Source organism: Sebastes fasciatus, chromosome 5 (genome assembly GCF_043250625.1).
Source record: "Sebastes fasciatus isolate fSebFas1 chromosome 5, fSebFas1.pri, whole genome shotgun sequence".
Taxonomy (NCBI): Eukaryota; Metazoa; Chordata; class Actinopteri; order Perciformes; family Sebastidae; genus Sebastes; species Sebastes fasciatus.
The window spans coordinates 31,628,168-31,646,370 of record NC_133799.1 but is presented as its reverse complement, the minus strand read 5'-3'; the positions used below and the strand labels follow the sequence as shown (position 1 = coordinate 31,646,370).

Sequence of the window (18,203 nt, the reverse complement as noted above, 5' to 3'; positions counted from 1 at the left end):
TCGTGACTTCATTCAGCCTTCGATGGACCAAAAGCAATCTCACCTGCCGGCCCCTTAGACTTAAGTAGCTGCAATCTGTCTCTTCTTTAAAACAAATTCCTCTCCAAGAAGAAGTCCCTCCCTGTGGCTCTTTAAAAGCTACTCAATTTACATGTAAATTCATGTTTGCGAACAGGAAAAATATCCAAAACGAGAAACTAAAAAGAATTAGAAATCCAAGTTTGGATGTTGTCATGACATAAACTGTCTTCAAAGGCTGTTTGCTTGAAGTTTTTTGTTTTTTTAATATAATCAGAGAATCAGAACCAGAGAATGAACCCCCGATCCCTTGAAATTCATCCAAAATATGTTTCTGCAAATCCCTCTCACAAAGAGCTGCCGTCACAAATTAAGGAAGCGAAAAAAGCTTCCTCATAACTCCATGCTGTTGCTACTGCAGCAGTGAATGTTCACTAATATGAAGTGGAATGTAAGAAGACAAACAAATATGAGCTGAAATTTCAGTATGAGGTTTGAAATTAAATTCCTACTAGTGGCCACAACGAAGTGTATTATAATTAGGTGCTTGAAATTTGATCTTCCCTCATGCACCATTCAAAATGCATGACTTTATGACATGGAGCAAATAATATAAGGCTCCAAATGCATAAAGAGCTGGAGTCCTATAATGGCCTTGTTAATGCATTAAGGGTATGAATGCCATTCTATACTCTCTTAAACTGCATGCCAGACATTTTATACTATATGCATGGTACTTGATGTATTTGGTTTGTTTGAATTTTATTGTCTTTGTAGCTCGAAAAATATGAAAACAGCTAAAAACTGGATAAAGAGGTTCGAATTGTATTGCGATTATACTGCACAGAAGCTGAAAGCAGAATGGCTGCAATTACTGGTTATTTTCATCATGAATTAATCTGACAATTATTTTGTTTTGGTTGGGGTCACAAAACTGTTGCTGTTCTCATACATCGTTCGTAGCTTTACCTACGAAAAGTAATACACTATAATTCATATATATCTCATGAAATCAATTTAATCCACGTAATCGTGAACCAGGAAGTATAAAGAGCGACAAACGCCGCGTAGGGAGGAGGTCAGGTTGGATGGGGGAGTCCAAAAAACACAGAACTTTCGCCCAGGAGACCAGTGTTTAATTGTCACGTAAGTTCCGTAATTAAGTTATGTAACTTCCCTAGTAATTTTAACCCAAACCACGATCTTTTCCTAAACCTAACTAAGTAGTTTTGTTGCCTTAACCCAACCAAGTAGTTTCCTGTGGAGACGGATGTTTATGTTGAAAAGAGCAAAAATTGACAATTGCTTCACGTGTTGCCGGACATTCGTAGGAAAACGCACGAAAAATGAGGAAAAACTTTTCATACACTATAATATGAACCGTTGTATGATAATATATTGCAAAAAAATAGTATGAATGTCCATCACAATAGCCTAGAGAACAAAGTGACATCTTCTAATTGTTTGTTTTGTCCAACCAACAGTCTAAAACCCAAAGATACTCAGTTTACATGAGACAAAGAAATGCAGCAAATCTTCACAATTGAGAAGCTGGAACTAGGAAATATTTGTTTACATTCTTTGTTTGAAAATGAATCAAACGATTAATGATTCATTCTCTGTAGGGCTGTCAAAGTTAACGCGATAATAAAGCTGAGTTAACGCAAATTCGTTTTAACGCCATTAATTTCTTTAACGCATTAATGCAACTTGCGATTTTTAGGTTGCAGCGGGCTCAGTTTTAAAGCTATAGTGAAGATACTGGCATCATATGAAACTAAAAAACCTAAGGAAGCCAGACGACCTAAATTTTGGCAAGGAAAACTGGCATTGCCATTTTCAAAGGGGTCCCTTGACCTCTGACCTCAAGATATGTGAATGAAAATGGGTTCTATGGGTACCCACGAGTCTCCCCTTTACAGACATGCCCACTTTCTGATAATCACATGCAGTTTTGAGGCAAGTCATAGTCAAGTCAACACACTGACACACTGATAGCTGTTGTTGCCTGTTGGGCTGCAGTTTGCCATGTTATGAATGAGCATATTTTTTATGCTAAATGCAGTACCTGTGAGGGTTTCTGGACAATATTTGTCATTGTTTTGTGTTGTTAATTGATTTCCAATAATACATATATACACACGTTTGCATAAAGCAGGCATATTTGCCCTCTTCCATGTTGATACGAGTATTAAATACTTGATAAATCTCCCTTTAAGGTACATTTTGAATGTCTGCCGAATAACCTTTCAGTAGGTGTTTTGCAGAATTATGTATGTATATAAAAACGTGCGTTACCTCATAAGACCTCTGCTCAAAACACAAACCACTGATTTAATGATTCAAACTCATGATGGTACACTTTCAACTCGGTGACAATTTCACCACAGAAACTCACAATAGTGGCTTACATTTTAAGATAATTAAACAAAGACTGGAGTATTGTAAACACTAGTGTGTCAGTGATTTTGTTTCACGCTGGAGAATAATCAACAGCCGGCTTGTCACTCCCTACAACCTGCCAAGTGTAGGAGTGGAAGCACTGACACATGTAACTGACATCTCAGATTTAATTTGACTGGTAATCACACCCAGCTATAGTTTCAGAGCATTTCACACGTCTGAGCTACAGTTTCAGGTGTTAAGCTGGTAAGGAGACGAACAACTGTGCCTCTGAATGATGACACCTCTTCAGAGACGGTCACATTTTAGGTTTACGCTCTGCCATTGCGATTATAATGATGATAATACTAAGAAGAACATTAGACAACACACATTCTCTTGCTTTTCGATTAAAATGCAATCAACACTCATTTCCTCAGCTTTACCCGCTCAAATACTTTCGCTTCAGTTCAGTGGCTATTTGAAACAAGTTATAAACGTGTGTCGCTTCACAGCAGGTCACCTGATTCTTGTCTGAATCATGAGCTGATAATAGCACTTCTAATAAGAGACAATATTCTACTAATACCACCTGTGTTTGTCAAGTTTAAGAAAGTGTATCATGCATAATTTTTCAAATACAATTTGAAAAAAGAACCAATGTGTTAATGTGTACTTACCAGTCTGTGTTGAAGCACTGACTCCACCACATGGCTCTTAGAAAACACACCTGGAACAGAGAGAAACTGCTCTTTAACTTTGTTTAAAAAGCTGCTCATGACGCAGATCACTGTGACTTTCTTTAAAAAAAACATTTCAGGTTGCAGTTAGATTTCCTGATGACATCTGACACGCCATGCCTCAGGGAAACTGTCCCTCTAAATTCAGATTCTGTTTTGGGATCCAAAACTGAAAGCTGAGGACATTATTTCTTAAAAAATACATCCACACAAGGACACGAGGAAATGTGATTTTAGCAGCGTCAGATTAGTGCTGAAATGATTCATCGATTGACAGGAAATTACCCTTTGTGTCTTTTTTTTTTTACATTGGCTTTACTTCGTAATGGTTTGGGGTCCCACAGACCCCACTGCTGTATCAACACCTTCTCACTCCCAACTCGTCACATACGGACACTTGGTCAGGACCGTTGGCATCACTTTTCAACGTGCAGGGTAGTCTGATAGACTTCAACACGTGATTAATGCTGTGAATTCAAACAAAACTACTTGGTTACTTTCAGGAAAAGATAACAGTTTGGGTTAATATCATAGACTGTATATAAGAAGTGGACGTAGTCACCATGACGTCACCCATTGGTTTGTGGACTGCTGCTTTGAAGCCTCAAGTTTGTAATTTTGCCCGTCTCCATCTTGGTTTTTGGCCGGCGCCATATTGTTGTTTTGCAACAGGAAGTGACACGAGAGGGTTGAGCTAAGTACAACCGAATGCTAAATAAGACATTTATAGGTGACCAAAATGTTACAATTAACTTTCATGAACTGAAAACACACTGTGAAAGGGTTAAAGTTCTACAACAAAAACATGGACAACTCCCAGACCGGACAAAACCGTGGTAGCGACCTGTCAATCACAAGGTAACCACGCCCTAAAGCATACCCTGCTTTATGGTCTATTTGACTCTAAATGGGACCATAATTTACTAAATGAACATCACGCTGTATTGAAGAAGACTTGAAACTAGCGATTGAGACCATAAACTCATGTTTACAATGTTTACTGAGGTAATAAATCAAGTGAGAAGTAGGGTAGCTTTCTCATAGACTTCTATACAATCAGACTTCTTTTTGCAACCAGAGGAGTCGCCCCCTGATGGCTGTTAGAAAGAATGCAAGTTTAAGGCACTTTAACATTGGCTTCACTTTTCAGAACCGGAGGCCCCCCCTGATTTAACCAGGACTTACAGCTGAGGTCAGCTGAGACCGCACACAGAAGTAATACATAATTTTCTGTAGGGGACATCTGAAACATGTCATCCATTCAAAATTATATTTATGAGCAATTCTTATAAAATTGGGAAGCATCATTAAGTATTAAGGTGAAAGGTATATTTTTTTGAGTTGTTAAATATGACCCAGTATCTCCAGGACCCCAAACAAAACATCAGGGTTAACCAACAACAACTGTGATAATCAGTTAATCCTTTATTAAACACAGATGTCAAAACAATTTGCTGGTTTCAGCTTCTCAAATGTGAGGATTTATATAATTGCTTATTAAATGTCTTTTAATTTGGACTGTTGGTCAGACAAAACAAATAATTTGAAGATGTCACCGTGGCCTAATTTTTCACTAATGAAGCATAATCAACAGACTAATCAATAATGAAAATAATCATTGGATACAGCAGCCCTAGTCATGTTGCCACAGTACTGTATGCTACAGCAGTATCATTTGTTAGTCTAAATGACAAGTAAGCCCCAATGTTTTGCCTAAGTAGTGCCTTAAACAATATGGAAACTAGAGCTGAAATGATTTGTCAATTAAAAAAAAACTAATCTGCAACTATTTTGATAATGTTACATCATATTTTAAGCATAAATGCCAAAAAGTCTCTAGTTCCAACTTCTCATACAGTGTGTATGGATTTGCTGTCTTATTTAATAGCAAACTGACTTTTGGACTTTGGACATTTTACGCTATTTTCTGACAATTTAACAATTTAATAATATTTGATATTTGGCTCTAATGGGAACTGGCATTTATATTTTCATATCACACCAGCGAAAACAGAAAACTGAACAGCTCAATGTGTTCTCAACAGCAAGAGAAACAGCTGTGATGGTTATTCACTCCATGCAGATGATTTAACGAGTTGAAGTAGCGATTCAGCCGGTGTGATTCTGTGAAAACACGCCGCCCTTATTTCCTCGCCTCTGATATATTTCTGCAGACCTCAATGTTCTTGGTAGATCCACCTGATTACTAAAATATCTCATCTCTGCAGCTGTTCCTCAGCTGGGTTGCTAATTCAGGCCAGTGTACTCCCATTTAAGTAGTCCCAGGTGTCTTCATTTATAGCTGTGTAAGCAGCCGGCCGGGCCAGCAGAGAACACATAACTGTTTGCTATACTGAGCATTCAGGGACTTTAAAATATTTGACCTTGTCAAGTGACATATAATCAATTTGTGGATAACATGCCTCAGCCATCTCATTTATTTAGTCGGGCAGTTGACTCTTTTACTCTCAGTGGTATTCTAATGCAGTAAAACCTACGCTAGCCTGTTAAGCTGCCACTGACTTCCTTCTATAGCCACGTAAGCTCGTCCTCAGACACCTGCACCGAGTGATGGGCTCACTTATGTAGGTCTGGGCTTCACAAACCTCCATTCCTGAGCTGACAACAGGGATACGGGTTAGATATGATGTCTGCAGTGGAAACATGACAGTCCTAATTTGACCACTATGCTTGTTATCTCTGCTGTCAGTTCTTTTGTTTAATGATTGATAGTTGTCACCGAAAAGCACATATTGTCTTATTTTTCATAGTTTATTGATGTGATGTTGATGAGTGGTCACCATAGACCAAATGCAGACGTAGATGGATGGACGGAGCACCATGTTAAATGAAATGGGTCTTGTCTGCTGATATTTATTCCAGCCCGGTCACACAAAAAGGCGTATGAATGACATGATACTGCGAAAGGCTAAAGAACGCAGTTCTTGCTTTTGGCTTGTCATTTGTAACCCATGAAGTCTGTACTGACTACAATGTAAATATGCTACACACATGTAGAATAAAAAGTTAGAAAGACCACAAGACGGGAAGGGAGGTGGATCGGTCCAACAAACACAGGACTTTCAACCAGGAGACCGGTGTTTTGTTTTGGGAGTTACGATAGTGACGTCTGTGACGTGGTTTTTAGTGACGTTTGTGACGTGTTTTCCATTTCCGTGTCCACATGCATTGTACATGCATATTTTAGGCCCAAGCATGAAGTTGCCTAAACCTTGAGTGGACGCTACCGTGGTTTTGTTACGTGGCGTAAAAATGACATGCAAAAAGGCTAAATGTGTCCCCATGACATGTTGTAATCAGGGTTGGAAATTAACTTTTCTGTCCACCTGCTACTGTGGCTGGTGAATTCCAAAATCTATTGGCCACTCAATAGATTACCATTGTCTTTTTTGGCTGGTGGGGCAAATCTAGCAGCCACTTACGTACATATTTTACCAGCATTTGGCTGCTGGCTGGTGCTAATTTCCAACCTTGTAATGTCATGCTATTTATATGCCTTCCCATGCAATCGGGTTGTTTATTCACAGTCACCACCCCTGGTAAAGCAGAACACAAACTGCTAGAGTCTCAATTAAGATTATGACTGACCACCGCTCAGTGTAGCGTTTCAACAAATATAACGAAAATGTTTCTAATGCACATTACCTACCCTAGCTTTCAGCCCTAAAATTCTTATTTAGCTCTGAATATAGTTTTCCATGGGCCTATGTGTTGTGTTTACTGCCACTGCAGAGAAATAAGTGTTGTTCATGTACAATGTCATTTTCCCACTGGCTTTTATCAGGCTCAAGCAACTAGCTATGTGCAGCTATGTATGAGAGGTACGAACTGGGGCCTCTACAAATTCAGTTATGTTAGACTGCAATAATTAGAAAAAAATCCTGCACACTGACACAGACGTTTGGATTACTCTGGCTGATTAGAACCCTAGATTGTGTCCGAAATCCCTCACTTGTTGACTCATTCACTACTCCCTGTATAATAGACAATAGTTTACTCTACAGTGAGCAGTAAACTTCGGTCCAGATTTCGGATACGTGCTACTCAATGTTATTTGCGTCATTATTGACGGGTATAGTATCGCACTACTGTAAATTTTAGCATCTATAAAATGCAACGCATTGCATTGTGGGATTGTTAGCAGAAAGTAGAAGAAACCTTTATTTGTCATAGTACATACATGATATATGGCCTCTGCATTTAACCCATCCAAGTATTTTTAGTAGCAGTGGGCTGCTGCAAGCGCCCGGGGTGCATCTTGGGGTTTAGTGTCTCGCTCAAGGACACTTCAACATGCAGTCTGTAGGAGCCGGGGATCGAACCGACAACCTTGTGGTTAAATCAACCCGCTCTACCCACTGAGCTACAGCCGCCCAAGGACACCACTTTTTTTTATTCTGGTGTGGGAATCTTTGAGGGCGCTATATATAGTGGATACATTTCACACTCAGAATTCAGACACTCAAATTAAATAGGGGAAGGTAAATATAGAAATATAGTATGTTGCCATGTTATTAGGTAGCTGGTTATGGTAAACAATCTCTTAAAGTTATCTTCTCTGCACAAAAATTATTCGGGAAAGCCAAAGAAAAGGTGGAGGCTGCACCGCTAAGAGTTCAATTGTGTGTACTCTTGTCAAATAAACATCAGTTTGTCACAGTCAGCCATAGTGTCTGTGTGGTCGTGCACATGGAACGCTTGGAGGTCGGAAGTTGGAAATTTCAACTGGGAATACACCCACCTCTGACTTTAACTGGAACGCAGCATTAGTCAGGTAGAAGTTAGGTGGAGTTACGTCTTTTCACCGAATATTCTCAGTCGAGCTGTTATCAGCAAGTTGTTTGCATTAAATCGTCAGTAGGCAGACTGTCAAGTGTTCTGGGAGAAAACTAGACTTCTGCTCCTTCTGCTTTAAAAACATCTAGCCTGTGACAGGAGACTTTGGCCAATCACAGGTCATTTCAGAGAGAAAGCGTTCCTATTGGCTGTTCATTGAACGGAGGCAGCTGTCAATCACTCAGGATCGCCGATCAAATGGTCAAACTAGGCAGCGCTGATCAAATATGAATCAATATGCTGATACTGTAATGCCAATTTCTTTTCTTGTAGTGTATTGTTTAGCTGTAAAATGAGAAAGATTGCTCCGGCCGGTGGGCGGTGCTTGGTATTTCCTCGACTGATCTCAACATGGCGGCCGGATCACAAACTTTCTGATTTTACATCTAAACAGTACACTACAAGATGATTTTGAGAACATTTGAGGCAAGGAATAGGCATTACAGTAACAGAATATTGATTAATATTTGATTGGAGTGATTGACAGCTGCTCACAGACAGGCAACGCTCCAGCTCGGCTCTGATTGGTTGTTTTCCTCCGGTCTGTGATATCTTGCAGACGCCGTTAGAAGCACCGGAGGACACAGAGACACTTGATTTTTTTTCAGATTACCCGTCTCATGCACTATTGTCAGGATATAGTGACCATTTTATAAAAATAACTTTTTTAATCATATTTGCTCCGATTCTACCTACTGCTGCTTTAACTGGTGCAAAAGAACAGAAAGGGAGAGCAGTTTGAATGCAACCAAGCAGCCTTGAGAGGAGGTCTAATCATTCTACATTATATATACACAAACACTCACCGGTATATAACATTTCTGGATGGTGTGAGTATTTTGTTTTTATTTTCATGCTGGCTCAGTAGTTTTGTCATTGAAGAACTTCCATAAGATTAGATATAGTTTTTTTTAAATCCAAGCTTTGCTTAGGTTTAAAATGTGCTTCGATGATGATCATGTTTTGCTGTCCTTGCTCTGCACTTAGTATTCTGTTCCTGCAGCGCTACTGTATCTCATCTTGACTAGCAGGTTCATTACAGTTCAACTTTGCTTTACTGGCATTCTATACAATTTGGGTGGTATAATTTACACACAGCATTGCCTCACTCTCACAATCACTGTGTGTTCCTAATGAGCCATTTAGAGTCAGAGAGGGGAGGCAGAGTAGTGATGTGTCGTCACGAACGAGCCGGTTCTAAGAGCCGGCTCTTGTAAGTGAAGGGAAGAATGATAGGACGATCTTCTCTGCGCCACGTGCACACTCCATGCATTGACTGTGACTGAATGTTGTGTTAATGACGTCCGTGCGACCAATCAGGTGATGACAGACAAGGATCATACCATTAAGCAGGGAGGGGCAGAGGTGCACGGCGCGCTGACGGTCTACAGGTACAGAGCAGGAGGGAGAGGAGGAGAGAAAGAGAGAGGAGTGTGATGCGCAAATAGCAGACAAGATAAGTGACAGTCGGAAACGAAGCAGCATGTATAATGATGGTATTCTGGAAATTATAAGGTTTAGTATAATTAAATTGAATAATTTAAGTGATATATGTGCACACATACTAATCATAGGTCAAAACAGCGCTATAAATTTGACTGAATTATAAAAGGCAGAAGTGGTAAAACGAAGAGCCGTTTGGGAGCCGAAAGAGCCGGCTCTTCTTGGTGAGCTGAGCCAAATGATCTGGCTCACTAAAAAGAGCCGGAATTCCCATCACTAAGGCAGAGATGTCAAACTCTGAAGTTTACTATGCAGCTCTGCATCAAATGCTCTCCATATGTATATCCTACAAAAACATCAATGTAACCACCAACTTCATCTCATCTAAATAAGTAAACAGCTCTTTTCAGAGTTGCCACAAACTGGCTGTCCTTCAGCCTTTAAACTGAGACAGTGTAGCTAGCAGAGAGCTGCCTCCTCCTCTACTACTATAGCTGTGTGACTTTATATGTTGCCAGGCTATGCGACAGTCAGCTAGCTGCTCTGCCACACAGACTGAGCCACAGAGACTCAAACTATGTCAGCAATGTCTTGAAGAAACACTTTATATAGCAAGAAGCAAACCATTTGAAGTTGAGGCGGCTGCAGCTTTCCCCAGACATATATCGGTCACTGCGGTGGTTTTATCTCCACGACAGCGACACACCGCAGACTGATGACCGCACCTGGCTACAGTGTATCCCTGCGCTCATCAAACTGGACACAGCGGGCTGTAAGACAACACCTACCTCAGGACGACGAGTCATGTCCTCAAGTTTGTCATTGCACTTGACACCGTCTTCTCCTCTGTTAGACTGTCGCCATTTTGCTTTAAATTCACGCAGGTTGCACTCTGGTCCAGAGGAGGAGAGGAGAGGATGTTCACGGCGGAGGTAGAGGAATGAGCGTCACCAGAACTATACACCACACACCTAGTCCTTTATGTCCACTTTAGTTCCTCCACGACATTCAATACATTAATACTAGCTGGCATTAATAACTTTAATACAAAATAAAGAGGAACATGTTCCCATAATTGAAATTGGAGGATAACAGGATGTGTTAACACGACTTTTTTTTTTTAAGTTTATGAATGAGGGGCATGACCTTGAACTGCATGTACATTATTTAATATTAAAGGTCCCATATTATGCTCATTTTCAGGTTCATACTTGTATTTTGTGTTTCTATTACAACATGTTTACATGCTTTAATGTTAAAAAAAAACTTTATTTTCCTCACACTGTCTGTCTGAATATACCTGTGTTTACCCTCTGTCTGAAACGCTCCGTTTTAGCGCATTTTGACGGAATTGCAACAAAATTGCGTTGCTAGGCAGCAGCTTGGGTCCATGTGTACTTCCTGTCAGCTGATGTCATTCACATACACTGCAACCAGGAATAAACTGGGACACATTTAGAATGTTTACGTTTAAATCTGTGTAAAGGGTCTAAATATTGTATATTAGTGACATCACAAATGGACAGAAATCCTGACAGCTTGTTTCAAATGCAGAGTTTCTGAATACGGGATGTGTGTATTTCCCTGTGGATTGAGTGTTTAGATAGTTTCACAGTATTTATATAGCACTTAAGCCTGCTTTATAATAAAAAAACATGAAAATCTCCCTTTTTTATAATATGGGACCTTTAAATCAATATTTAGCCTATTTTTTATCGCGCAGTGACAAGCAGACTGGGTCTAATAATCATATGGGTAATCCAATATTTAAAAAAATATTATTCCAATTTATTATTTATTTAAATTAAGCCATATTACTGTCAACAGGCAAAAGTAGTAGGGGAGAGCGGGGTCAGTGTGGACACTTTTGTATCAACACCAAATAACCCTCCATTACTCACAGACTGCTTGAACTGTAATGAAAATGATTTGATCCCTGAACAGATGCAGGTGTCTGCTAACAGTTTATCAAGTTTTTTTAGAGCACAAACCCAAACGTGAAAGACACAATTTTGTTAAATGTACAAGAAGTGCATTTCCCAAAATTTCTGCCTCCCCGGGTCAGTTGGGACACCTTATTTTGGGATAAAAACAATATAATTAAATTGAAAAAAATGCAGTCTAAATTTGAACACCTTATATTTATAATTACATTTCTTTGATAAAAAGAAAACATTTATAAAATTATTATATTTTCATAAATTGCGGAGATATTGAATTTGGCAAATAAGGGATTCTGACTGGCTGCCACTTGCATTAAAACATTTACTCAGTGACTTCACATTGGGGTCTTATTCAATTAGGAAAAGCCTTTGTTTTTGTTTGTCTGTTTTTTGTTGATTTTTAGGTAGGAACTATAAAAAATACTGTCCCAGCTGCTTCATGGAGAGCAGACACACTTTGGACTCCTGTGCTAGCTATCAACACATATTCAGACTTCTAATGTTAGCATCAACTGAAAATAAGCTTTCCAAAAAATATTTTTTTGTATGTCGCATAACTAAAAACCGTATGGTTACAAAAGAGCCAAATATAAAAAGAGCCAAAAATGTACTTATACACTGTATATTTAAAAAATGTGAGGAATAGTCAAAAGGTCTCCACTTTAAGGGTGAAAGTGAGGAGGGTGTGGCTGAGTACGAGCATGGTGAATGGCATAGACGTAATTGCTTTCTAACTTGCTTAAAAGGCACTGTCCCAACTGTCCCCACTCTCCCCTATACTGCTTGGCCTGTATGTATAGTTGCTCTGTTGCTCTCTTCTGGGTTCAACAAACCACAACAGTGTTATCCACAGTGTAACGTGGACAGAAAGGGTTAAATGTGTCTTGTGTGATCATGAACTGAATTTCAAAACGGTTGTAATGAAAGTTTCACTGCATGATAAAAATGTCCTACTGTTGTATATTTAATGTCCAGCTTTAATCCTGATTTAAATTGTAGGATAATGATGCAGAATGCATGCTAGAGATACATTATTAATACTGTCGCATGTTTGTTTTTTTCTTGCCCGAGTGTTATTTTCATGATTCTACAGAAAAACCATCAGCCATTTCAAACCTCATCATGCAGTCAAGGGGGAGAAAATATCATGTCAGCATCAATGTGTTTTAGAACAGGTGTTATTTATTTCAATGATCATTTCTTTTAATATAACTTAACCTGATTCCCATCAATCTATCCAGGAACATAAGCTAAACTAATATGTTTAATTTTCTGTCCCTGCCATCTTATTAGAAGACATCCAAAAATGTCTGGATCATGTTTAGATACAAGGTTAAACTGATATCTATCAACACTGGAGTGGGCACATCTGTAAATCAATTAACAACACAAAACAGTGACAAATAATAACAGCTGTCAGTGTGTCAGTGTGCTGACTTGACTATGACTTGCCCCAAACTGCATGTGATTATCATAAATGGGGCATTTCTGTAAAGGGGAGACTGGTTGGTACCCATAGAACCCATTTTCATTCACATATCTTGAGGTCAGAGGTCAAGGGACCCCTTCGAAAATGACCATGCCAGTTTTTCCTCGCCAAAATTTAGGTTGTTAGTACCACTGGATTCTTTGGGTTTTCTAGTTTCATATGATGCCAGTATCTTCACACTAGCTTTAACACTGAGCCCGCTGCAAATAATCACAAGTTGCGTTAATGCGTTAATTAATAAGTGGAGTTATATATAAAAGCAGATATTCCAAACCCATGATATACTTTTACTGTGTAATAACATTTGTTCAGTGCATCGAGAGAAACACAGTCTGTGTGTGGTATCTGCAGTGGTTGATTGGAGTGGTAATTCTCATATTCATATACACATGAAATATTGATTGGATAAAGCAAACAACTAACAAATCTTTGAATGTACATTGCTCCAGTGGCTGCTATTATCAACAAGAAATAATCTGCAGACAACTCAAATTTCCTCCGAATCTGTTGAATATTTATAGAGTGGGCAAAATATGACTTATTTATTTTAACTAAATTATTAAATGTGTGGAATGCAGATCATTAATCATTAATATTGATATATTGAGAAACTGTAAGACATAAATATTTGTGCATAAATATTTATCTACTCCACGCCAGTGCGTATTAGCTCTCGGTTTAGCTCCTTATTCAACAGAGATCTGTTTCTTTCAAAGCTATTTCCAAGTCACTTACTGTATTTGTGCTTGCCTCACTGTGATCTGAGCTTATCATCGTACCCACCCAGATGGTAGCAAACACAAAGCATTTCCGAGGAGTGCGTTGTCTTTCTGTGCGAGATATAGGGATTGACACAAGCCCTCTGTTTTCAGAGCATGAAGTAATTCTTTTAATGGCCTGCCAACTGTGCACTCCAAAGTTTGATTTTGCTCTGCAAAATGAGAGCAAAAATCTTGAACAATTTATTATGCTGTTTGTGCCTCGCTTCACTAGTTATCGTCTGCAATTTATTTCCTACCTTGGGGTACTGCAAGCCATTTTTCTCCATTTTCAGTGGCTCACTTTTTTTTTTTCTTGATCCTGCATGCTGCTGACTAAACTCCTGCCTCCAGCCATGGTGTTGGAACATCACAGAAAACTACATCATTATACTGAAGCTAGTTAACAAAGAGAGGCAGAGAACCAGTTTAAATCACGGGGCACAAGACAGTACGAGGGATTACTGAGTTCACTAACTCCGATGCAGCTATTCATAGCCCGTCTCTCTCAGGTGAAATGGCTCACTAATGAAGGCTGTTTCAGACCTCGGTTTCAATTCAAGGTCGGCACCTGACCACTCTTTGCTATTTGAAATTCATTTTTCTTCTGTAATGAATTATGCTTCAGTTCAAACGTGAGTCCCATGTCTGCATCAGCTGAGCACCAGTGATGACCTTTTTTCATTTCCATTCATTGACATGTATTAATACATTATTTACACCTGTGCTTTCCCGACCGTGACATGTCATAATGTCTGTCCATGAAAAAGGCCTGATACTTATGTTAAAACATGATTTATCTGAGACTTAAAAGATGAAGTCACCTGTGGTCATAGACTTGAGAGTCAGCAGAGGAGCTATGCTCAGTGATGCACTATTACACACAAGATGTAGCTATTGCAGATGAAAGAACCTAGTTTAATCAGTGAAATCTTAATTCTAAAACTGAAAAGCAAGCAGCAAAGAACTAGTGTACTGTAGAACATATAAAGAGTATCCATCATTTAATGTATTTAATAAGTTGCAGTGGTGGCGAAAAGTATTCAGATCCTTTACTTAAAGGGAACATATCATGCTCATTTTCAGGTTCATACTTGTATTTTGTGTTTCTACTAGAACATGTTTACATGCTGTAATGTTTAAAAACTAATTATTTTTTATTATTTTTCTCATAATGTCTGTCTGTTTGAATATACCTGTCTGAAACGCTGTATTTTAGTGCCTGTCTCTTTAAGACCCCCCTCCTGAAAAAGCCTAGTCTGCTCTGATTGGCCTGTGAGGAAAAATATAGTGCATCTTTGCAAAGGTAGGCTACGTTCAAAATCCACGTTATCGACTAAAATCGAGCCAAACAGGAAAAGTTAACAGTGTTTGGTTTGTCCGTTCTGGGCTGCTGTAGAAACATGGTGGACGGGAGGTGAGGTGGATGGGTCCAACAAACAGAGGACTTTCAGCCAGGAGAACAGTGTGATGTTTTGTTTTGTAAGTTAAGTTAGTGACGTTTTGTGGCGTGTTTTCCGTACTGATGTTATGTTATTTCCCTACATATTTTACTACCTAAAATACCTAACTAAGTGATTTTATTGCCTAAACCTAACTGAATGGCTTTGTTGCCCCCTGCTGGTACTGCACCTTCATACGTGTGAAATATTCATGCCTAAACAAGGCAAATCCTTACAATGATACACTATCCTCTGGTGTACAGGTGGGTCTATTACATGCTTTGGCGTGATACCGGTTTGCCACAATATAAAACTCTTCTATTATTAGTAGACATTGTGTATCAAAAATGAAACTTTAGTAAATGTACAGAAATATTTTCAAAATGTAATTAATGTATCAAAAGTAAAAGTATTCTTTATGCAGCAGAATATATATTCAAGTGATATTGAGTCTTGAAGTGCTTCTCCAGCCTGTTCTGCGCTCAGTATTGTACGTCCATTAAGTCAGGGGTCTCAGAAGAGACAGATTTTAAGGAAAAAGAATGGTCAAAATCAAAGCAGCAAAGGCCTAAATACCCTGACTTTTGATATGCGTCTCTCAAATGCTCTTCAAACTCCACACTGCCAGTTTGTAACAACTTCCTTCTGTTATAGATCTGTCATCTCTGAGCCAAAACTGAAATAACCATGATGAAATCATAAAGTTCTTTTCTTAGACATGACAACGCTCCTCCAGAACCACAGAGGACATTATAATGAGGAGTAATACTCTCCTCATCATTTGTAAAATCAGTGGCTTCCCCCTTTAACTTACATCTTTAAAAATAGCTATGGACTTTGCACAAGTACATGAGTGCATTATAAATTCAACAATGCAGCTATAACATGAACCACGTCAAGTATATAGCATGTAATGATAATATACTAGATGTTTTGAACACCCCTTCATCCCTGCAGTAGTATAAATTGACCACAAGGTGGCAGAGGGAAGCCTGCTGTGTCCATTCCTAGTGTGCCTTTTGAAATGAGTCTTATTAACTACCATTTAAATCACTGCTCACAAATTGTATTTTGATATGCAAAACGCTTTTTAAACGCATATTATATGCTGTTTTAATCCTTAATATCAGTAAATATGGCATATTAGGGCTTTTAATATTCTTAAGAGATTACCAGGCATTACTCATTGCCTGCCTGTGTGCTTATGCCGGGTTTCAGCATTATCAAATATTAATTCTTCTAAACTTGCTCTTTTAAGAGGACTTCTTTGATGTTGATGTAATTTTTCATCAGCTAAGCAGATCTCACACAGTGGTATCTTTTGGAGAGCAGTGGGCCATAATTCATTGATGAGGCATGTGGAGCGCAGATACTCACATCCTTAATGCTTATGCAAGATCTCAAGCAGTTCTTAGCTGTGGGATGGAGATAACCGAGTGGTGTGGTGCTGGGCTGCTGCAGCAGACTGGTTTTAAAGGGCTAAGTAGAGGGCGAGGGAAACTAATCTGTGTGCACTTTGTTTTAAAGGGGAACTACGCCCATTTTCAAAATTCATACATGTTATTCCTATGGTCTAAGACAGTGCAAAAAATATTAGTAAACATGAACAACTCTCTCCCAAATCCAAAAACTCAAACTTATGATGTCATTGGGTATAAATTGTGGAACTGCTCCATAGACAATAAATAGGGAAAGATGTTATAGATGTTCTAGACACTGAGAGCACCCAGGGGGATGTTCTGAGTATACAGCACAGTCTCACTTCAGTTAGTGAAATAGTCACAAAATTTAATCTATTTGATTCATGTGCATAAACACAAATTTTCCTTTTTTTTCAGGACGCTCAACACGACTTTTAAAAATGTATTTTTCGTGCGTTTTCCTACAAATGATTCCAGCAACACGTGACACAGGTTTCAATTTCCGTTCCAGTTTTTTCAAAATAAAACTAATTAGGTTTAGGAAAATATCGACTTGGTTAGGCTTCGGCAACAAAACTACTTAGTTAGGTTTAGGAAAAGATTGCGGTTTGGGTTTAAATAACACCGGAAGTGCTGTAATTTAAGTACGGCTTCTGGTTTCACACGCGACACAAACACCGGTCTCCTGGGCGAAAGTCCTGAGAAAGTTTGCTCCGGCTGGTGGGCGGTGCTTGGTATTTCCTCAATTAACCTCAATGTGGCTGCCGGGTCACAAACTTTCCAATTTTACATCTAAACAGTACACTACAAGATGTTTCTGAAAACATTTAATTATATTTGCTCCAAACTGCCTAATGCTGCTTTAATGTAGGTGGCGTTACCCTTTCATTTTAAAGCTTAAAATCAGCCAGAGAAGTAATTTACAGACCGTGTAGACGCTAGGATAGATTAGAAGACATCAGGGCTTCACACACAAAAGCTTCGCAGGCCTCATTTCTAAATCCGTTAACAGCTGAAGGTCAAAGTCATTAAAAAAAACTCATTTTTTGTCACCACTATGAAATAAACAAGCAGCACTACTTTGATTCTAGTCATGTTTCTTTGGCAGCGAGAAAAAAAAAATCAGGAAGAATATTACAGAGGCAATTATGGCAAAAACAGAAAGTTTAAGGTTACCATTATTAAATTATTCATTTTTGACAATGTCGGCCCTCGGAGTTTGGGAATTGATCTCTCTGTAAACACGCTAAAGCAAGCGAGATTGACACAAATTGCGAAGACGAAGCCCTCTTTTCGAGCACTCATGCTTTCTCTTTCATGTTGCCTCGCTGTGGGGGCTGAACACTGCTAATATGAAAAAAAGTGGGAAGACCTTGGGCGAGTAACACGGGCTGATTAGTTTTGTACACTGGAGACGAGGAGCGCTTTGGAGTCTGCGATGCTATTTGTTTTCTCCTCGCAACATATCTGAGGAAGAGAAATAAAGAGAATGCTTAAAAGTTTCACCGATTGTGTTTGTTCTCTTCAAAGCGCAGAGAAATCTTGTGTGTGTCAGATGTTGTATGCTCATTATTCCAATAAGCCCATTTTTGCCTCCCGTGATTGCTCTATAAAGAGAATAGTGGATGACCCCTGGCTCTGTTGTTAAGTTAATGCTTTTGCACACACAATGCTGGTTTGGGTAACAGTGAGGTTACGGCGGGACCCCCC

At 39.0% G+C, this 18,203-nt stretch overlaps 1 protein-coding gene across 4 annotated transcripts in view; it reads right to left on the bottom strand.

Annotated features, from left to right (window-relative positions):
- znf644b (zinc finger protein 644b) overlaps positions 1–18,203 on the bottom strand; it is a 55,918-nt gene that overhangs the window by 23,787 nt on the left and 13,928 nt on the right. For 2 of the 4 annotated variants that reach the window (XM_074636484.1, XM_074636483.1), the window contains one exon: positions 3,081–3,130. The gene's annotated coding sequence lies outside the window, so the exon portion shown is untranslated. Of the gene's footprint in view, positions 1–3,080; positions 3,131–10,222; positions 10,525–18,203 lie in introns of those variants that run through there. The other 2 variants (XM_074636485.1, XM_074636482.1) reach the window with 2 other exon arrangements.